The following is a 15,659-nucleotide window of genomic DNA, read 5'->3' as shown; positions in this document are numbered from 1 at the left end:
CAGGTGAACTGAGGAGACAAATTAAAACATGGGGGTAGGATGCCATTGCTGTTACTGAGACTTGGTTGAGAGAGGAGCAGGATTGACAGCTCAATATTCCAGGATATAGGATCTTCAGGGAAGGAGGTAAAAGAGGAGGGGGTGTCGCAATTTTGTCAGGGAATCAATTACATCAGTAAGGAGGGATGACACCTTAGAATGCTTTCAAATGAAGCCAAATGGGTAGAACTTAAAAACCAAAAAGGAGCAATCACATTGCTGGGAGTGTTCTTGAGGCCCCCTAACAGTCCGAGAGAAATAGAAGAGTAGATATGTAGGCAAATTTCGGAGAAGTGTAAAAGTAATAGGGTAATGATAATGGGGGATTTCAACTTCTCCAATATTAGCTGTGGCAGTCATAGTGTGAAAGGTTTAGAGGAAGCGGACTTCTTAAAATACATCCAGGGGGACCTTTTCAACCAGTACGTAGCAGCTCCTACAAGAGTGGCAGCGGTCCTGGACTGAATTTTAGGTAACAAAGCCAGAAAAATGGTTGAAGTATCAGTGGGGTGTATTTTGTGAATAAGGTCCCACATGGGAGATTGAAAGCAAAGGTAAGAGCCCATGGGATCCAAGGATATTTAGCAAATTGGATCCAGAATTGGCTGAGTGACAGGAAGTAGAGGGTGATGATCGAGGGATGTTTTTCTGACTGAAGCCTGTGTCCAGTGGGGTCCCTCAGGGATCAGTGTTGGGGCCCTTCTGTGGTTTTTATAAATTATTTAGACATGAATGTAGGAGGGTTGATCAGTAAGTTTGCAGATGATACGAAAATTGATGGGGGGTAAACAGTGAGGAGGATAGCCTTTGATTACAGGAGGATATAGATTGGTCAGATGGACTGATCAGTAGAAAATGGAATTCAATTCGTATAAATATGAGGTGATACACTTGAACAGGAAAAAATGAAAATGAAAATCGCTTATTGTCACAAGTAGGCTTCAAATGAAGTTACTGTGGAAAGCCCCTAGTCGCCACATTCCGGTGCCTGTTCGGGGAGGCTGGTACGGGAATTGAACCATGCTGCTGGCCTGCCGTGGTCTGCTTTAAAAGCCAGCTCTTTAGCCTTGTGCTAAACCAGCCCCTGAACCAGGATAAACAAGGCAAGGGAATACATGATCCACGGCAGGGCCATGGGAAGCACCGAGGATCAGAGGGACATTGGTGTGCATATACATTGATCCCTTAAGGTAGCATGTAGCCATGTAAAATGGCTGCGTTCCGATTAATCTGGCCAAAACCCAGTTTAAAATGGCTAACCCGAAAGACTGCTGGGAAAAGCAGCCAAGAAGACACAAGCAGGCAGCTGCAGACAGGTTTGCATATTCAGTTCTGCGAACGTAGCCCAGATCGATACTCAGGGCTATCAACAGCCCATCAACCCAGGTTTCCGCAGTTGCATTCAGGAATGTTTACACCTAATCTACTCAGACATCCACAGTTAAATCGGCTATCCCCGGGAAAAATTGCAACATATTAGCAATTGAATACCGGGCCAGACCTGTCGGCGCCTGCAGTGGCCAAAACAAAGACAGGTGAGCGGCCACCCCCCGATCGAGGAATCGCCTCACCATTGGACACATCGACCCCAGAGATTGGGGACAGAATCCAATCACTTGGGACTCAGGGTCAAGGGCCGCCCCGGGAGGCGGGAAGCCCCTGGGCCCTATAAAAGTGAGGGTCCAAGTTCAGATCTCGCTCTCTCTCATCTTCGCCTGCTCAAGACCTTCGCAAGACCAGCCACCGGCAGTGTAAGTTTGAATCCAGCGATCGCTATCCGGTAGAGACATCTAGCCACCGACCTGTAGCAGCCTTTTGAATCCCGCGGGCCAGATTTGATTGGACAAGCCATTCGTTTCCCTGACCTGGTGGGCTCTTCCTAAGTTAAGTATTGGCCAGTAGTGATAGGTTTATTATATAAATAGTAGTATTAGGGTATTAATATCGCTTGTTGTATATAATAAATGACCGTTGTTTTAATCCTTACTAAGCGGTGTGCTGTGTTATTAATCATAACCTGAACTTGAACCACGTGGCGGTATCATAAAGATACCTGGCGACTCATGAGCAAAGGTGACCTAAACAGAGCAAATAGACTAAAGCTAAAAAGAGCAACATAATTGGCGACTCCGCCGGGACCCGACTTAGAAGTGGAAAACCACTCCAGGAGAACCCCAACATTTTGAATTAGAATCCAATCGGAAACAAAAAAAAAAAACCCACAAGTGTTCAAGCGGTTCTGGTTAATAATTCACAATTCGGAAGTGTGTGTATGCATGCGTAACTAACAGGGTTATAAGGCAAAACTGATAGATTTTTTGTTGCGTCAAAACTATCGGCAGTTGGTATTTCGGAAATTAGCGCAAGCCGTACCCGTATCTACCACACCACCTTAGCCCCCGTTCCAAATTCGAACGTAACGAGCAGATAAGAGAGAGCCATGCAGGCAATGCAAGCGATGCAGTGCCTCATGAACCCCGAAGATTTTGCTGTTGCACCAGTCAGCAGCGTAGGAGCGGGACAGTGTCCCGTTTGGGAAGTGGAAATCCGCAAATTTCTGCAGGGCAAAGGATGGCCCATGTGGGAGGATTTCTGCAGTAACGACGACTCAGGTTCTGGAAGTATAGGACATACTTGGTGGGAGAACCTGAGTGAGATCCACAGAAAGAGTTTAGCAAAAGCGCGCAAGCCGATGGCAATTGTGTCCTGTCTGGCACAATTGCGAGGCACAGAGGAGGTCGTCAGGACGCTCCGCAAGGAAATAGAAGGCATACATCGGATAAGTAAAACCGATATATGCGAAATTGAGAAAGAGAACCTAGAATTGAAAGGGAAATTAGCAGCAAAAGACGAAGAGGTGGCTGACGCCAAACGGGGTCACCAATCTTGTCTGGCGCACTTGAGTAGTTTCCAGTCACAGTATAAGAAGGCTTATCAGGACCTGCAGCGTGCAGTCCTGGTAAAGAAAGAAACAGAAACCAGTTAGAGGCGCTCCAGAAACAATGCAGTGATCTCAAGGCAGCCTTGCGAGCGCTCCACGCCACAACAACGGAACAAAGGCAGAGTACTTTGGACCATGCAAAGTGCCGAAAGCAGATTGCAGACTTGAAAGCACTGCTTTCTGTCCAAAAGGGATTTCAAGAAACCTTTGGGGAAAGTTTAGACCAGGAAGACGGCCCTGATTGGGAAGAATTGCAAGAGACAGCGCAGAGATATGTTCAGGGAGCATGTGCGCAGGGAAAACCCAAAAGGAGGAAAGCACCCCCACCCCCCACACAACAGATAATACAGGCTCCCATGAACCCTGTAACAACCCACCGCACCGCCACAGCAGACGAGGCGGAAGTCTTATATTCCACCCCCCTCACAGTGACCCAATTACGGGACGCGTGTGCCAAAATCACACCGTTCCTCCCCGCTTCAGACCCACATCATTTCTTTGCCACCGTCAAACACCAGGCGACCATGTACGGCCTGGATGAGAAAGAGCAGGTAAAGCTCACGGTCCTAAGCTTAGACCCATCGGTCGCAGCAGCCCTTCCCGACCCACAGAATGTAGGAGGAGGCACCCTTGCAGAAATGCATACCGCGATCCTGGATGCGACCGTAGACGGTCTGAATAAATGCAGACAGAATAAGTCTGAACACCCCACAGCGTTCGCAGGACGCTTGTGGATTCATTTTGAAGCCGTTTTCGGCAACGTAGATCGTGCCCATTTGTCCCCAGACAATATGGCCAAGTGGATCCACACCCTTATCTCCCATGCCACGGAAGCAGGACAGAATGCCTGTAGCAATTATGACCCCTCGGAGGAGGCTCATAATGAGAAGTGGGTGGTCAAGAGATTGTCCCGCCTTTGGGAACAAGCGGCTCACGGTAAATCAGGCACTCGAACCCCTGAGGAAAACCAAGCCGCCGCAGATGTGCAGGCAGTAAGAACCACTCTTCACAACCCCGCCTGGGTAAACGAGGGAAAGAACAGCCCCCCAGCCAAACCGCAAGAGTGCTACAATTGCGGACACTTGGGACATTTTGCTAAGGAATGCAATGGCCCTAAGAAACCACAGAGAGCCCAACAAACAGGCACTCCCAATAAGAAAAAGGCAGAGCCCATACATAGCGTTAGCGCCCAGTCCGATCAGACAGACGCGACCGGAATGGCATGACGGTGTATAGGCTCCCCCAGCTGGGTCTGCGATACCCTTTGGGATAGGTCAGGACGACCCGTAGTCGCAGCAAAGGTTAGGGGACAGCCGATCGAGTTTCTCTGGGACACAGGAGGGTCCCGCACAACCTTAAATTCCTCCACCCTTGGTAAGGACACGTGGCCCACCACATCCACTATCACCCTCAGCGGCTTCACAGGCCACTCACAACAGGGGCTTATCACGACCCCTGTACCCATCCAGATCGGAAAGATTAATACAAAACACCCCGTAGTGTTAGTCGACCTGCCCCCACCAGCAGAGCACATTTTAGGGAGCGATTTTATGAACTCACACCACCTCTCCTTCGATCCAGTCAACCAGTGTGTCTGGAAGATGGCGAAATCCGCTAGAGCCCCCGCAACACTCAATATAGGGGACTACATTGTGGTAGTATGTATTGGGGGGTCATGTGGGACTGGAAGCCCTAATGTCATTGGCTGACAGATCCCGGGTCCTGGTTGGCCGTTGACCTCAAGCTCCGCCCTGAAGGCGGAGTATAAGAAGCCGGAGTCTTCCCCCGCAGGCCAGTTTACTATCGAGCTGCGGGGGAACAGACACGCTTAATAAAGCCTCATCGACTTCACTCTATTCGTCTCACGGAGTCTTTGTGCGCTACATACACGAACAAAATCAGCGCCGTAGGCGAGTTTTGGTTTAACCCCAGCACACTCAGCACGGACAGACAAGTTAGGGCAGTCCTGCAGAATAACAGGGCAGCATTTGCAACCCATAAACACGACTGTGGACGGATGACCGGCTCTGTACAGATAACCGGACCGGACCCAAGACCCCAGAAACAGTACGGATTTCCCCGAGAAGCAGAGGGAGAAATCCTAAAGGTCATAGAAAGCTTGTTAGAACAGGGCGTCCTAAGACCGGTAGCCTCGACCAACAATGCCCCGATTTGGCCAGTAAGGAAACCCGACGGATCATGGCGTTTAACCATTGATTATCGGGAACTCAGTAAAGTCACCCCCGCAGCAGCCCCCACCGTTGCAACAAGTCCCGAGACCATGCTCAAACAGGGACTTGTGGTGGTATGTATTAGGGGTCATGTGGGACTGTGAAGCCGTGATGCTATTGGCTGACAGATCCCGGGTCCTGGTTGGCTGTTGACTCCTGGCTCCGCCCTGAAGGCGGAGTATAAGAACCAGAGCTTCTCCCCGCCGCTTCATTCTGTTGCTGAACTGCTGGGGACAAGTCTCGCTTAATAAAGCCTCATCGACTTCATCACTACTCGTCTCTCTCGTAAGTCATTGTGCGCTACAATTTATTAAGCGAGCTTAAAGGACTATGGAGCTCCGGATCGCCCCGGAATGCCTACGGATCAGCCCCCACTCTGGATCAATCACGGCCCCGGACGCTCCAGACGACGACAACAACGGTGCTGATCAACGGACACGGGACATCATGCTTGATCGACTCCGGGAGCACCGAAAGCTTCATTCACCCAGACACGGTAAGACGCTGTTTTCTGACCATCCATCCAAGTACGCAAAAGATTTCCCTAGCTGCAGGATCCCACTCCGTAGAGATCAAAGGGTTCTGCATTGCCAACCTAACGGTGCAAGGGAGGGAGTTTAAAAACTACAGGCTCTACGTCCTTCCCCAACTCTGCGCGCCCACATTACTGGGATTAGATTTCCAGTGTAACCTGCAGAGCCTAACATTTCAATTCGGCGGCCCAATACCCCCACTCACTATCTGCGGCCTCGCAACTCTCAAGGTGCAACCCCCGTCCTTGTTTGCAAACCTCACCCCGGATTGCAAACCCGTCGCCACTAGGAGCAGACGGTACAGCGCCCAGGACCGGACATTTATTCGGTCTGAAGTCCAGCGGTTGCTGAAGGAAGGCATAATCCAGCCAGCAATAGCCCCTGGAGAGCCCAGGTGGTAGTAGTAAAGACCGGGGAGAAGCAAAGGATGGTCATAGACTATAGCCAGACCATCAACAGGTACACACAGCTAGATGCGTACCCTCTCCCCCGCATATCCGACATGGTAAATCGGATTGCCCAGTATAAGGTTTTCTCCACCGTGGACCTCAAGTCCGCCTACCACCAGCTCCCCATCCACCCAGGTGACCGCAAGTACACAGTCTTCGAGGCAGACGGGCGTCTATACCACTTCCTAAGGGTCCCATTTGGTGTCACGAACGGGGTCTCGGTCTTCCAACGGGAGATGGACCGAATGGTTGACCAGCACGGGTTGCAGGCCACGTTCCCGTATCTCGACAATGTAACCATCTGCGGCCACGATCAGCAGGACCACGACGCCAACCTCCAAAAATTCCTCCAGACCGCTAACGCCTTGAACCTCACATACAACGAGGAAAAGTGCGTTTTTAGCACAAACCGGTTGGCCATCCTGGGATACGTAGTGCGCAATGGGATAATAGGCCCCGACCCCGAACGCATGCGCCCCCTTATGGAATTTCCCCTCCCCCACTGCTCCAAAGCCCTGAAACGTTGTCTGGGGTTCTTTTCATATTACGCCCAGTGGGTCCCCCAGTATGCAGACAAAGCCCGCCCGCTAATACAGACCACTACCTTCCCCCTGTCGACAGAGGCTCGCCAGGCCTTCAGCCGCATCAAAGCGGATATCGCAAAGGCCACGATGCGCGCCATCGACGAGTCCCTCCCCTTCCAGGTCGAGAGCGACGCATCCGACGTAGCTCTGGCGGCCACCCTTAACCAAGCGGGCAGACCTGTGGCCTTTTTCTCCCGAACCCTCCACGCCTCAGAAATCCGCCACTCCTCAGTGGAAAAGGAAGCCCAAGCCATAGTGGAAGCTGTGCGACATTGGAGGCATTACCTGGCCGGCAGGAGATTCACTCTCCTCACCGAGCAACGGTAGGTAGCCTTCATGTTCGATAATGCACAGCGGGGCAAAATTAAAAATGACAAGATCTTAAGGTGGAGGATCGAGCTCTCCACCTTCAACTACGAGATCTTGTACCGTCCCGGAAAGCTGAACGAGCCGTCCGATGCCCTATCCCGTGGCACATGTGCCAACGCACAAATAGACCGTCTCCAAGCCCTCCACGAGGACCTCTGCCACCCGGGGGTCACTCGGTTCTACCATTTCATAAAGTCCCGCAACCTCCCATACTCTGTTGAGGAGGTCCGTACAGTCACCAGGAACTGCCACATCTGCGCGGAGTGCAAACCGCACTTTTTCAGGCCGGATAGAGCCCACCTGATCAAGGCTTCCCGCCCCTTTGAACGCCTCAGTCTGGGTTTCAAAGGGCCCCTCCCCTCCACCGACCGCAACGCATACTTCCTGAACGTGGTGGACGAGTACTCTCGTTTCCCCTTCGCCATCCCCTGCCCCGACATGACAGCGGCCACAGTCATTAAAGCCCTTGGCACCATATTCACACTGTTCGGTTGCCCCGCATATATCCATAGCGACAGGGTGTCCTCCTTCATGAGTGACAAGCTGCGCCAGTTCCTGCTCAGCAAGGGCATAGCCTCAAGCAGGACGACCAGCTACAACCCCCGGGGGAACGGGCAAGTAGAGAGGGAGAACAGCACGGTCTGGAAGACCGTCCTGCTGGCCCTACGGTCCAGGGATCTCCTAGTTTCCCGGTGGCAGGAGGTACTCCCGGATGCTCTCCACTCCATCCGGTCGCTGCTGTGTACCACCACTAACCAAACGCCTCATGAGCGCCTCCTTGTCTTCCCCAGGAAGTCCTCCTCCGGAACGTCGCTGCCGACCTGGCTGGCGGCCCCCGGACCCATCTTGCTCCGGAAACATGTGCGGGCGCACAAATCGGACCCGTTGGTCGAGAGGGTTCACCTTCTCCACGCGAACCCGCAGTATGCCTACGTGGCGTACCCCGACGGCCGACAGGACACGGTCTCCCTGCGGGACCTGGCGCCCGCCGGCAACACACACACACCCCCGACACCGATCATCCCCTCCCTACCCGGACCGCCCCCTTCCCGGGAGGATCGGTCCTCCTCCCGTGCCCGGCCAGGAGTGAAACAGGAACGAACACCGAAACGCTCCCGGAGACGACAACGCCTGAACAAGCACCTGCACCACCACCGGGGCTGAGGCGATCGACGAGGAAGACCAGACCGCCCGCTCAACTCGTGGCATCGGCGTGACACCAAGAATGTTGTTGGACTGTGTAGCGCACAAAGACTCCGTGAGACGAATAGAGTGAAGTCGATGAGGCTTTATTAAGCGTGTCTGTTCCCCAGCAGCTCGATAGTAAACTGGCCTGCGGGGGAAGACACCGGCTTCTTACACTTCGCCTTCAGGGCGGAGCTTGAGGTCAACGGCCAACCAGGACCCGGGATCTGTCAGCCAATGACATTAGGGCTTCCAGTCCCACATGACCCCCAATACATACTACCACAGACTGTAACAAAAAAAATGTTTCTCTTACTAATATTGTAAATAGTTTCACAAGCCTTGTACATAGCCCAGTGTAGGGCTAAAACTGTAGTATCATGCCCAAAATTTTCCTCCCAGGACCAGCCTTGTAAACCCCTACCACCATGCGAACCACCACCCCGCCGGGTTCCTTTTTAACAAGGGGTGAATGTGGTGGTATGTATTAGGGGTCATGTGGGACTGTGAAGCCGTGATGCTATTGGCTGACAGATCCCGGGTCCTGGTTGGCTGTTGACTCCTGGCTCCGCCCTGAAGGCGGAGTATAAGAACCAGAGCTTCTCCCCTGCCGCTTCATTCTGTTGCTGAACTGCTGGGGACAAGTCTCGCTTAATAAAGCCTCATCGACTTCATCACTACTCGTCTCTCTTGTAAGTCATTGTGCGCTACAGGACTCCATGCCCAATATTTCACGGTTTTGGACGTCAGTAATGGGTTCTGGTCCATTCCATTGGCAAAGGCGTGCCAGTACAAATTTGCCATCACTTTCCGAGCTCAACAGTACACGTGGACATGCCTGCCACAAGGCTTCCACAACTCCCCCTCCATTTTCCACCGACAGCTGGCAAATGGACTAGCAAAATTTTCTCGCCCCGAATGTCTGGTACAGTATGTAGACGATCTACTACTGCAGACAGACACAAAGGAAGAGCACATTGAGCTTCTGTCCGAACTCCTGGAGTTACTACACTCCATTGGCCGTAAAGTAAACCCCAAGAAGGCCCAAATATTGGAAGAAAAGGTGATATATTTGGGTACTATCATCACACACAGCAAACGCGAGATCGAGCACAAAAGAATTGACTTGATCGCTAAATTGCCCCTTCCCCTACATGTTTCAGCCCTCCGGTCAGTTTTAGGACTGGTTGGCTACTGCCGAAACCACATTCACGGTTTCGCCAGCAAGGCAGCGCCCCTCTCAGACCTCCTAAAGAAAGGAGCCCCCTGGGAGTGGCTTCCGCAGCATATGGAGGCTGTGGAATCACTAAAACAGGCGCTCATAGCCACCCCCCGCACTACAAGTTCCCGACCCGCTTTCCCCTTTTGCCATAGAGGTAGCGACCACAGACCGCACCCTTTCAGCCGTGCTCCTGCAGGAACGGCACGACCAGCTAAGACCCGTAGCTTATGCCTCCCGAATTTTAGATGCTGTGGAGCAGGGATTTTCAGCCTGTGAGAGGCACCTGCTCGCAGTTTTCTGGGCAGTCCAGTACTTTTCCTACATTACCGGACTGAACCCCATCACCATCTTGACCGAGCACACCCCCACACAACTTTTACTAGACGGACGACTTAAAGACGGTACCGTCAGCCAAATCCGCGCTGCTAGGTGGACCCTTCTCTTACAAGGACGGGACATCACAGTCAAACGGACAAAGACTCACACATACTTAGCGGACAATCTACAATACCCCGGAACCCCCCATGAGTGTGAAATCATCTCGCCCCACCATAATACAGGCCCCTTTATAGCCAGAACACCCCCCAGGAAACTGGCCACTCCATCTCAGAACCCCCCTCACCCGGACACGTGTGACCCCATCAGGATCTATGTGGATGGATCTTCCACAAACCTGGATGGGCAACACATAACAGGTTGTGGGATTTATATGGCGGACGCGCAGGGACGTGCCCTCGAAGAAATCGCATTAAAAATGCCCGGGCACTTAGGCGCACAGGCTGCAGAGCTTGCGGCCATCGTCTACATCGTAGACCACCCAGATTCCTTCCCCAGCCCAGCAGACATATATTCAGACAGTCTATACGTCTGCAACAGCCTCACCGAATTTCTGCCCCTCTGGGAAACAAGAGGATTTGTTTCAGCGGATGGAAAACCCCTCCCCTCAGCCCCATTACTCCGCCATATTCTGGAAAAGGCCAAGAACAGGACTTTTGGCATTATAAAAGTCCGCAGCCACCATCGTTCTTCCCCCCCTGGAAATGTAAAAGCCGACGCGCTGGCTAAGGCAGGATCCAGGCATGGGTACTTTTGAAAGCCCCCCGGGAGCGCCCCAGTGAGTGCGCCAGTGAGTGCAGTTCAGGTCGCGCAGACTAGGATCGAGGATCTAGTAGCGGCCCAGAAGCAGGATAGCGCTCTCACTGAGATCGTGAAAGGGAAGTTTCCAGCCTCATACGAGAGTACAGGTCCACAGGTCATTGAAAGGGGCAACACAGGTGGAGAAGGTAGTCAAGAAGGCATACGGCATGCTTGCCTTCATTGGCCGGGGCATTGAGTATAAGAATTGGCAAGTCATGTTGCAGCTGTATAGAACCTTAGTTAGGCCACACTTGGAGTATAGTGTTCAATTCTGGTCGCCACACTACCAGAAGGATGTGGAGGCTTTAGAGAGGGTGCAGAAGAGATTTACCAGAATGTTGCCTGATATGGAGGGCATTAGCTATGAGGAGCGATTGAATAAACTCGGTTTGTTCTCACTGGAACGAAGGAGGTTGAGGGGAGACCTGATAGAGGTATACAAAATTATGAGGGGCATAGACAGAGTGGATAGTCAGAGGCTTTTCCCCAGGGTAGAGGGGTCAATTACTAGGGGGCATAGGTTTAAGGTGAGAGGGGCAAGGTTTAGAGTAGATGTACGAGGCAAGTTTTTTACGCAGAAGGTAGTGGGTGCCTGGAACTCGCTACCGGAGGAGGTAGTGGAAGCAGGGACGATAGGGACATTTAAGGGGCATCTTGACAAATATATGAATAGGATGGGAATAGAAGGATACGGACCCAGGAAGTGTAGAAGATTGTAGTTTAGTCGGGCAGCATGGTCGGCACGGGCTTGGAGGGCCGAAGGGCCTGTTCCTGTGCTGTACATTTCTTTGTTTGTTCTTTGTCTTTGTTTGAGAGGTTCCGGAATACCATAACCACACATGACGGTGTGGTGCTAAAAGACAGCCTTTACGTGGTTCCTGTACAAGATAGGAATCAGATGATCTGTCTATTCCATGACGGCCATGGACACCAGGGAATAGAACCCACCGCAGCCCACCTCAAGCAGCTTTGTTGGTGGCCAAATCTTAAAGAGGATGTATCCCATTACATCGAAAATTGCCTCATCTGCGCGCAAAACAACCCAGATAGGTATGCCAAAAAGGCAAACCTCAGCCACACCCGACCCGTTAACGGCCCCTGGACTAACCTCCAGATCGATTTTATAGGTCCATTGCCCCCTTGCAGGAATGGCTATAAATATGTTCTGGTGGTCATTGACACTTTTACAAAGTGGGTGGAAGCATTTCCAGCCCGCACCAACACCGCGAAAACCACCGCCAAAATCCTAACCCACCACATCTTCACAAGATGGGGACTCCCCCGCAGTATTGAATCGGACCAAGGTTCTCACTTTACGGGACGGGTCATGCAGAACATCCTCACGATATTTGGCATAACCCAAAAATTTCACATTGCGTACCACCCTCAGTCGAGTGGTATAGTGGAGCGCATGAATCGGACCCTAAAAACCACCCTTCGAAAAATGGTCCAGCAGAACCACACCACTTGGGATTCGGTCCTCCCCTTCGCGCTGATGTTTTTGCGTAACACTGTTTCCACCTCCACAGGTTTCACCCCACACACCCTCATGACCGGGCGCCCCATGAAAGGGACAGAATACTTGCTAGGTTTAGACCTAACCAGCCCCGAAGTCACGGCCCTCACCCACGAGAAGGCCGTGGAACAACTACTTGCAAATATAGAAACGGCTCAGCTAGCAGCCGCTGTTAAATTGGGCACTAAAAGAAAACAGAGCAAGGCCTGTTTTGCTAAGGCAGTACATGCCACGGAGTACAACATAGGACAGCAAGTAATGTTGTCCGTGTACAACCCCAGCATGTTTCTGTCTCCAAAATACTCGGGTCCCTATTCAATTACGGACAAAATAAGCCCGTCGGTATATAAAATTAAATACCAAAATGGTAAGACTGCATGGTTTCACATAAACCAGCTCAAGGTTTATGGACCACAGTCAAACCACTCCCACCACGTCATGCTTGATGCAGCCGACCAAACCCCGCTCACATCCAACGTCACCACACCCACCCCTTCCACGTCCAGCCCAGACACGGACTCACCACCGATTCCACCCACCGACTTTACGCTCCGCCGCGGAACGCCCACAGACTGCAGCAGCACAGACAGCGACTGTGACTCTGACGACAGCCACAGCACGCCTCCCTACTATCCTGGTCCCACACCCAGCGACTCCGACCTCGACTCCAGTGACCCCTTCCTCATCACCTACTTAAATAAACCCCACCACCGACCACCAAACTACACGGACGACCCCGACTTTGTCCCCACCCAATTCGACACCACTCATTGGCACCGCGACAACTCCTGCAGACTCGTCCGCAACGACGAGGACGATCCCAACTCACACCACGCAGCCCTTTCCGCCCTGATCCACTCCAGAGTTTGGCACCCGGGAGACGGTGACGACCTCGGGCCTGACTCCGCCAACCCTTTTGCGACCCTGTTCGCAACCGAGAACTGAGGTGTCCACATGATGATTTAAAGGAGACACTTGGTGAAAAGGAACCTGCAGAATGTTTTATGTTGTCTGTCTGTTTGTTAAATGTTGTTCGTCCTACAGGAGAATTCACTCACCGCCCCACACCCATTCACCTGAACTTTTAACTTTTCCCACTGACCCGCACCGCGGCCACACGCCCATTCGGCCGATACCTCTGAGGACTTGCCTCAGACACCCAACACCGCCACACGCCCATTCTGCTCGAGACCAGACGCCCAATCGTAGCTACTCTTCTGATTTGATGGTAGAATCAGAACAGTAACCCCACCATGATGACTACATTTTTGTCCGTTCTTTGGTCGCTCAGGCAGTGGAGAAACGGCGTGAGACCCGCCCTGCCTGGGGACCCCCCCGTTGGTCAAAAACGCTCGGGTAGGGAAGATACGGTATTGGTAGCCGTCCTACCCGGGGACTCCACCCAAATCGTACCCGTCGCGGCCCACACGCACCTCATTCGACCTTTTCTTTCAAAAACAGTTTTATTTTATTTAGGCAACCTTTGGGTTGCTGCCACATGCTATTTACATCCTGGAACATTTGGATGATAAACTTAGCACTGGTCCACCATTGGGAAGTGTGCCGTGTCCAAACATTTGTTTTGAAAAAAAAATGGGGGGGGAGAGTCACATACTGTGACCAATTCTAAGGGTTTAATTGGCCCCAAGAAGGACAGACACACTAACACACCAGATATTAAACCGAAGTATTTACACACACTACGCTTGCCTTACAGAACTCCAGAAGCTCCAAGTCTGGAGAAAACCAGCAAAAACAGGAAAAGGAAAGAAAGAAGACAGCCATGAGGACTCCTTTCTTCGTGCTCAACATCTTTGTGGACATTTGGTTGCGCGGGAACGCGGACCCCATTACTCCAAACCCCCCTGCCGTTAACGCTTCACTGCCCCGTAGTACCGAGGGCCCAGTCACCAACCATGCTGCATTATCCTGGCGTGCCAAGTTCATAACTTGGTACTCTCTATCGTACATCATTGAGGCACTGTTGGCATTGGCTATACTCAGTTGTGCAGTACAGACCATGCGCCTCCGCAAGTGGAAAAGGAGAGCGTACCGCGCTCGAACCCCGGTCTATCGGATCCAATCCCCGATATTCGGCTACAATCAGACCCCAGACCCCCGCGACATATGAATAATAAAACATGCACTGGCGGTTTGTTTTTTCCTGTAAATAAAAAAAGAGAATGTGTGGAAATGTATGATCGTGAGATTGATTGCCAAGCCAGGAAAGAATATATTAAATGTTGTAATTGTCATTGTATAGAGAGATAAGACTGTAAGTTTGAAGAATTGTTTAGGTAAAATTAGAGGTTCCCAGTTTATTTTTTTCCAGACACATGCCCCTGCCTGACATAGCGCCCTCAAGAATTGTTTAGGTAAATTTTTGTGCATAGCTAGGGTCAGAGTAGTGGCCATGTGGGAGGTGCCCCCCCCACCCAGTCGGGAAACGAAGAGGACAAAATTTATGTGATCCTTCACGCTTCGCGTTAGGATCACAAGGCGGGAATGTAGCCATGTAAAATGGCTGCGTTCCGATTAATCTGGCCAAAACCCAGTTTAAAATGGCTAACCCGAAAGACTGCTGGGAAAAGCAGCCAAGAAGACACAAGCAGGCAGCTGCAGACAGGTTTGCATATTCAGCTCTGGGAACGTAGCCCAGATCGATACTCAGGGCTATCAACAGCCCATCAACCCAGGTATCCGCAGTTGCATTCAGGACCTGAACTTGAACCACGTGGCGGTATCATAAAGATACCTGGCGACTCATGAGCAAAGGTGACCTAAACAGAGCAAATAGACTAAAGCTAAAAAGAGCAACAAGCAGAGCAGATGAAAACATTAAGAAGGTATATGATATTCTTGCCTTTATTGGCTGAGGCATAGAGTTTAAAAGGAGGGAGGGTACGCTGTAACTGTGTACAACATTGGTTAGGACGCAGCTAGAGCATGTGGAGTTCTGGAATCCACATTCTCAGTGGGATGTAATAGCTCTGGAAAGGGTGCAGAGGAGACTTACCTGGATGTTGCCTGTTAGTTATGAACAGGGATCGGATAGACTGGGATGGTTTTCCTTGGAGCAGAGGAGACATGATTGAGATGTATAAAATTATGAGGGGCAAACATCGAGCAGACAGGAATAAACATTTCCCTTTGACGGAGGGATCAGTCACCAGAGGCTTAGATTTACAGTAAGGGGTGGGAGGTTTAGAGGGGATGTGGGGAAAATCTTTTCACCCAGGGGGTGGTGGGAGTCTGGAACTCGCTGCCTGAAAGGGTGGTGGAGGCAGTGACCCTCATAACATTTAAGAATTATTCAATTGTGCACTTGCGATCCCAGGGCAGACAAAGCTATGAGCCAAGTGCTGGAAAAAGGGATTAGAATAGTTAGGTGGTGGTTTTTGACTGGCGCACACATGATGGGCCGAAGGGCCTTTTCTGTGCTGTAGATCTCTA

The sequence above is a fragment of the Scyliorhinus torazame genome, chromosome 7 (genome assembly GCF_047496885.1).
Source record: "Scyliorhinus torazame isolate Kashiwa2021f chromosome 7, sScyTor2.1, whole genome shotgun sequence".
NCBI classification, from domain to species: domain Eukaryota; kingdom Metazoa; phylum Chordata; class Chondrichthyes; order Carcharhiniformes; family Scyliorhinidae; genus Scyliorhinus; species Scyliorhinus torazame.
The sequence above is the reverse complement of the archived record's forward strand: the minus strand, read 5'-3'. Positions refer to the sequence as shown.